Source organism: Urocampus carinirostris, chromosome 2 (genome assembly GCF_059441175.1).
Source record: "Urocampus carinirostris isolate Australia breed hairy pipefish chromosome 2, RoL_Ucar_1.0, whole genome shotgun sequence".
NCBI lineage: Eukaryota > Metazoa > Chordata > Actinopteri > Syngnathiformes > Syngnathidae > Urocampus > Urocampus carinirostris.
In genome coordinates, this window is record NC_142350.1 from 52,757,501 (window position 1) to 52,762,500 (window position 5,000).

At 41.4% G+C, this 5,000-nt stretch overlaps 14 non-coding genes across 14 annotated transcripts in view; all 14 read right to left on the reverse strand.

Moving 5' to 3' along the window:
* Positions 1 to 190: 190 nt before the first annotated feature.
* Positions 191 to 263, reverse strand: trnaf-gaa (transfer RNA phenylalanine (anticodon GAA)). The gene has a single exon. It is a non-coding gene; the product is annotated as a tRNA-Phe (tRNA).
* A 293-nt stretch (positions 264 to 556) lies between these two features.
* trnaf-gaa (transfer RNA phenylalanine (anticodon GAA)) lies at positions 557 to 629 on the reverse strand. The gene has a single exon. It is a non-coding gene; the product is annotated as a tRNA-Phe (tRNA).
* Positions 630 to 922: 293 nt separating this feature from the next.
* Positions 923 to 995, reverse strand: trnaf-gaa (transfer RNA phenylalanine (anticodon GAA)). The gene has a single exon. It is a non-coding gene; the product is annotated as a tRNA-Phe (tRNA).
* A 293-nt stretch (positions 996 to 1,288) lies between these two features.
* On the reverse strand, positions 1,289 to 1,361 carry trnaf-gaa (transfer RNA phenylalanine (anticodon GAA)). The gene has a single exon. It is a non-coding gene; the product is annotated as a tRNA-Phe (tRNA).
* A 293-nt stretch (positions 1,362 to 1,654) lies between these two features.
* On the reverse strand, positions 1,655 to 1,727 carry trnaf-gaa (transfer RNA phenylalanine (anticodon GAA)). The gene has a single exon. It is a non-coding gene; the product is annotated as a tRNA-Phe (tRNA).
* Positions 1,728 to 2,020: 293 nt separating this feature from the next.
* Positions 2,021 to 2,093, reverse strand: trnaf-gaa (transfer RNA phenylalanine (anticodon GAA)). The gene has a single exon. It is a non-coding gene; the product is annotated as a tRNA-Phe (tRNA).
* Positions 2,094 to 2,386: 293 nt separating this feature from the next.
* trnaf-gaa (transfer RNA phenylalanine (anticodon GAA)) lies at positions 2,387 to 2,459 on the reverse strand. Its single transcript has one exon. It is a non-coding gene; the product is annotated as a tRNA-Phe (tRNA).
* A 293-nt stretch (positions 2,460 to 2,752) lies between these two features.
* On the reverse strand, positions 2,753 to 2,825 carry trnaf-gaa (transfer RNA phenylalanine (anticodon GAA)). Its single transcript has one exon. It is a non-coding gene; the product is annotated as a tRNA-Phe (tRNA).
* A 293-nt stretch (positions 2,826 to 3,118) lies between these two features.
* On the reverse strand, positions 3,119 to 3,191 carry trnaf-gaa (transfer RNA phenylalanine (anticodon GAA)). The gene has a single exon. It is a non-coding gene; the product is annotated as a tRNA-Phe (tRNA).
* Positions 3,192 to 3,484: 293 nt separating this feature from the next.
* Positions 3,485 to 3,557, reverse strand: trnaf-gaa (transfer RNA phenylalanine (anticodon GAA)). The gene has a single exon. It is a non-coding gene; the product is annotated as a tRNA-Phe (tRNA).
* A 285-nt stretch (positions 3,558 to 3,842) lies between these two features.
* Positions 3,843 to 3,915, reverse strand: trnaf-gaa (transfer RNA phenylalanine (anticodon GAA)). Its single transcript has one exon. It is a non-coding gene; the product is annotated as a tRNA-Phe (tRNA).
* A 293-nt stretch (positions 3,916 to 4,208) lies between these two features.
* Positions 4,209 to 4,281, reverse strand: trnaf-gaa (transfer RNA phenylalanine (anticodon GAA)). Its single transcript has one exon. It is a non-coding gene; the product is annotated as a tRNA-Phe (tRNA).
* Positions 4,282 to 4,574: 293 nt separating this feature from the next.
* Positions 4,575 to 4,647, reverse strand: trnaf-gaa (transfer RNA phenylalanine (anticodon GAA)). The gene has a single exon. It is a non-coding gene; the product is annotated as a tRNA-Phe (tRNA).
* A 285-nt stretch (positions 4,648 to 4,932) lies between these two features.
* trnaf-gaa (transfer RNA phenylalanine (anticodon GAA)) overlaps positions 4,933 to 5,000 on the reverse strand; it is a 73-nt gene continuing 5 nt past the window's right edge. The window contains exon 1 of the tRNA in view: positions 4,933 to 5,000. This exon is cut by the window's right edge and continues 5 nt beyond it. This is a non-coding gene — a tRNA (tRNA-Phe).

The window sequence follows — 5,000 nt, forward strand, 5'->3', positions numbered from 1 at the left end:
GGGTTCCTCGTCCTGAAACCTTGATTTGAACCAGGGACCAGTGGATTCACGGAGTCACACTCTTAGAACTGATCTATTTTGCATTTGCTCTTTTAAAGTATGTGATAAGCCATTTTTTCAGTCATTGGACTTTGGAGAAGAATCCTCTTCTCATCTAAAAAAGGAACTCTTTGAATGGCTGTTTCATCCATGCCGAAACCCGGGATTGAACCAGGGACCTTTAGATCTTCAGTCTAACGCTCTCCCAACTGAGCTATTTCAGCTCTCTTTTCAAGGAGGTACGTGCTAGAGAAATGTATTCAGTCCTTGTATCTAAAAGGAAAGCCAATTCTGTTGTTCATCTTAACCAATATCTGTCAAGATGGTGGGTTCCTCGTCCTGAAACCTTGATTTGAACCAGGGACCTGTGGATTCACGGAGTCACACTCTTAGATCTGATCTATTTTGCATTGGCTCTTTTAAAGTATGTGATAAGACATTTTTTCAGTCCTTGGACTTTGGAGAAGAATCCTCTTCTCATCTTAAAAAGGAACTCCTTAAATGGCTGTTTCATCCATGCAGAAACCCGGGATTGAATCAGGGACCTTTAGATCTTCAGTCTAACGCTCTCCCAACTGAGCTATTTCGGCTCTCTTATCAAGGAGGTACGTGCTAGAAAATTTGATTCAGTCCTTGTATCTAAAAGGAAAGCCAATTCTGTTATTCATCTTAACCAATATCTGTCAAGATGGTGGGTTCCTCGTCCTGAAACCTTGATTTGAACCAGGGACCTGTGGATCCACGGAGTCACACTCTTAGATCTGATCTATTTTGCATTGGCTCTTTTAAAGTATGTGATAAGACATTTTTTCAGTCCTTGGACTTTGGAGAAGAATCCTCTTCTCATCTTAAAAAGGAACTCCTTAAATGGCTGTTTCATCCATGCCGAAACCCGGGATTGAACCACGGACCTTTAGATCTTCAGTCTAACGCTCTCCCAACTGAGCTATTTCGGCTCTCTTATCAAGGAGGTACGTGCTAGAAAATTTGATTCAGTCCTTGTATCTAAAAGGAAAGCCAATTCTGTTATTCATCTTAACCAATATCTGTCAAGATGGTGGGTTCCTCGTCCTGAAACCTTGATTTGAACCAGGGACCTGTGGATCCACGGAGTCACACTCTTAGAACTGATCTATTTTGCATTTGCTCTTTTAAAGTATGTGATAAGACATTTTTTCAGTCCTTGGACTTTGGAGAAGAATACTCTTCTCATCTTAAAAAGAAACCCTTTAAATGGCTGTTTCATTCATGCTGAAACCCGGGTTTGAACCAGGGACCTTTAGATCTTCAGTCTAACGCTCTCCCGACTGAGCTATTTCGGCTCTCTTTTCAAGGAGGTACGTGCTAGAGAAATTGATTCAGTCCTTGTATCTAAAAGGAAAGCCAATTCTGTTATTCATCTTAACCAATATCTGTCAAGATGGTGGGTTCCTCGTCCTGAAACCTTGATTTGAACCAGGGACCTGTGGATCCACGGAGTCACACTCTTAGAACTGATCTATTTTGCATTTGCTCTTTTAAAGTATGTGATAAGACATTTTTTCAGTCCTTGGACTTTGGAGAAGAATCCTCTTCTCATCTTAAAAAAGAACTCCTTAAATGGCTGTTTCATCCATGCCGAAACCCGGGATTGAACCAGGGACCTTTAGATCTTCAGTCTAACGCTCTCCCGACTGAGCTATTTCGGCTCTCTTTTCAAGGAGGTACGTGCTAGAGAAATTTATTCAGTCCTTGTATCTAAAAGGAAAGCCAATTCTGTTATTCATCTTAACAAATACCTGTCAAGATGGTGGGTTCCTCGTCCTGAAACCTTGATTTGAACCAGGGACCTGTGGATCCACGGAGTCACACTCTTAGATCTGATCTATTTTGCATTGGCTCTTTTAAAGTATGTGATAAGACATTTTTTCAGTCCTTGGACTTTGGAGAAGAATCCTCTTCTCATCTTAAAAAGGAACTCCTTAAATGGCTGTTTCATCCATGCAGAAACCCGGGATTGAATCAGGGACCTTTAGATCTTCAGTCTAACGCTCTCCCAACTGAGCTATTTCGGCTCTCTTATCAAGGAGGTACGTGCTAGAAAATTTGATTCAGTCCTTGTATCTAAAAGGAAAGCCAATTCTGTTATTCATCTTAACCAATATCTGTCAAGATGGTGGGTTCCTCGTCCTGAAACCTTGATTTGAACCAGGGACCTGTGGATCCACGGAGTCACACTCTTAGATCTGATCTATTTTGCATTGGCTCTTTTAAAGTATGTGATAAGACATTTTTTCAGTCCTTGGACTTTGGAGAAGAATCCTCTTCTCATCTTAAAAAGGAACTCCTTAAATGGCTGTTTCATCCATGCCGAAACCCGGGATTGAACCACGGACCTTTAGATCTTCAGTCTAACGCTCTCCCAACTGAGCTATTTCGGCTCTCTTATCAAGGAGGTACGTGCTAGAAAATTTGATTCAGTCCTTGTATCTAAAAGGAAAGCCAATTCTGTTATTCATCTTAACCAATATCTGTCAAGATGGTGGGTTCCTCATCCTGAAACCTTGATTTGAACCAGGGACCTGTGGATCCACGGAGTCACACTCTTAGAACTGATCTATTTTGCATTTGCTCTTTTAAAGTATGTGATAAGACATTTTTTCAGTCCTTGGACTTTGGAGAAGAATACTCTTCTCATCTTAAAAAGAAACCCTTTAAATGGCTGTTTCATTCATGCTGAAACCCGGGTTTGAACCAGGGACCTTTAGATCTTCAGTCTAACGCTCTCCCGACTGAGCTATTTCGGCTCTCTTTTCAAGGAGGTACGTGCTAGAGAAATTGATTCAGTCCTTGTATCTAAAAGGAAAGCCAATTCTGTTATTCATCTTAACCAATATCTGTCAAGATGGTGGGTTCCTCGTCCTGAAACCTTGATTTGAACCAGGGACCTGTGGATCCACGGAGTCACACTCTTAGAACTGATCTATTTTGCATTTGCTCTTTTAAAGTATGTGATAAGACATTTTTTCAGTCCTTGGACTTTGGAGAAGAATCCTCTTCTCATCTTAAAAAAGAACTCCTTAAATGGCTGTTTCATCCATGCCGAAACCCGGGATTGAACCAGGGACCTTTAGATCTTCAGTCTAACGCTCTCCCGACTGAGCTATTTCGGCTCTCTTTTCAAGGAGGTACGTGCTAGAGAAATTTATTCAGTCCTTGTATCTAAAAGGAAAGCCAATTCTGTTATTCATCTTAACAAATACCTGTCAAGATGGTGGGTTCCTCGTCCTGAAACCTTGATTTGAACCAGGGACCTGTGGATCCACGGAGTCACACTCTTAGATCTGATCTATTTTGCATTGGCTCTTTTAAAGTATGTGATAAGACATTTTTTCAGTCCTTGGACTTTGGAGAAGAATCCTCTTCTCATCTTAAAAAGGAACTCGTTAAATGGCTGTTTCATCCATGCCGAAACCCGGGATTGAACCAGGGACCTTCAGATCTTCAGTCTAACGCTCTCCCGACTGAGCTATTTCGGCTCTCTTTTCAAGGAGGTACGTGCTAGAGAAATTGATTCAGTCCTTGTATCTAAAAGGAAAGCCAATTCTGTTATTCATCTTAACCAATTTCTGTCAAGATGGTGGGTTCCTCGTCCTGAAACCTTGATTTGAACCAGGGACCTGTGGATCCACACTCTTAGATCTGATCTATTTTGCATTGGCTCTTTTAAAGTATGTGATAAGACATTGTTTCAGTCCTTGGACTTTGGAGAAGAATCCTCTTCTCATCTTAAAAAGGAACTCGTTAAATGGCTGTTTCATCCATGCCGAAACCCGGGATTGAACCAGGGACCTTTAGATCTTCAGTCTAACGCTCTCCCAACTGAGCTATTTCGGCTCTCTTATCAAGGAGGTACGTGCTAGAGAAATTGATTCAGTCCTTGTATCTAAAAGGAAAGCTAATTCTGTTATTCATCTTAACCAATATCTGTCAAGATGGTGGGTTCCTCGTCCTGAAACCTTGATTTGAACCAGGGACCTGTGGATCCACGGAGTCACACTCTTAGAACTGATCTATTTTGCATTGGCTCTTTTAAAGTATGTGATAAGACATTTTTTCAGTCCTTGGACTTTGGAGAAGAATCCTCTTCTCATCTTAAAGAGGAACTCGTTAAATGGCTGTTTCATCCATGCCGAAACCCGGGATTGAACCAGGGACCTTTAGATCTTCAGTCTAACGCTCTCCCGACTGAGCTATTTCGGCTCTCTTTTCAAGGAGGTACGTGCTAGAGAAATTTATTCAGTCCTTGTATCTAAAAGGAAAGCCAATTCTGTTATTCATCTTAACAAATACCTGTCAAGATGGTGGGTTCCTCGTCCTGAAACCTTGATTTGAACCAGGGACCTGTGGATCCACAGAGTCACACTCTTAGATCTGATCTATTTTGCATTGGCTCTTTTAAAGTATGTGATAAGACATTTTTTCAGTCCTTGGACTTTGGAGAAGAATCCTCTTCTCATCTTAAAAAGGAACTCGTTAAATGGCTGTTTCATCCATGCCGAAACCCGGGATTGAACCAGGGACCTTTAGATCTTCAGTCTAACGCTCTCCCGACTGAGCTATTTCGGCTCTCTTTTCAAGGAGGTACGTGCTAGAGAAATTGATTCAGTCCTTGTATCTAAAAGGAAAGCCAATTCTGTTATTCATCTTAACCAATTTCTGTCAAGATGGTGGGTTCCTCGTCCTGAAACCTTGATTTGAACCAGGGACCTGTGGATCCACACTCTTAGATCTGATCTATTTTGCATTGGCTCTTTTAAAGTATGTGATAAGACATTGTTTCAGTCCTTGGACTTTGGAGAAGAATCCTCTTCTCATCTTAAAAAGGAACTCGTTAAATGGCTGTTTCATCCATGCCGAAACCCGGGATTGAACCAGGGACCTTTAGATCTTCAGTCTAACGCTCTCCCAACTGAGCTAAT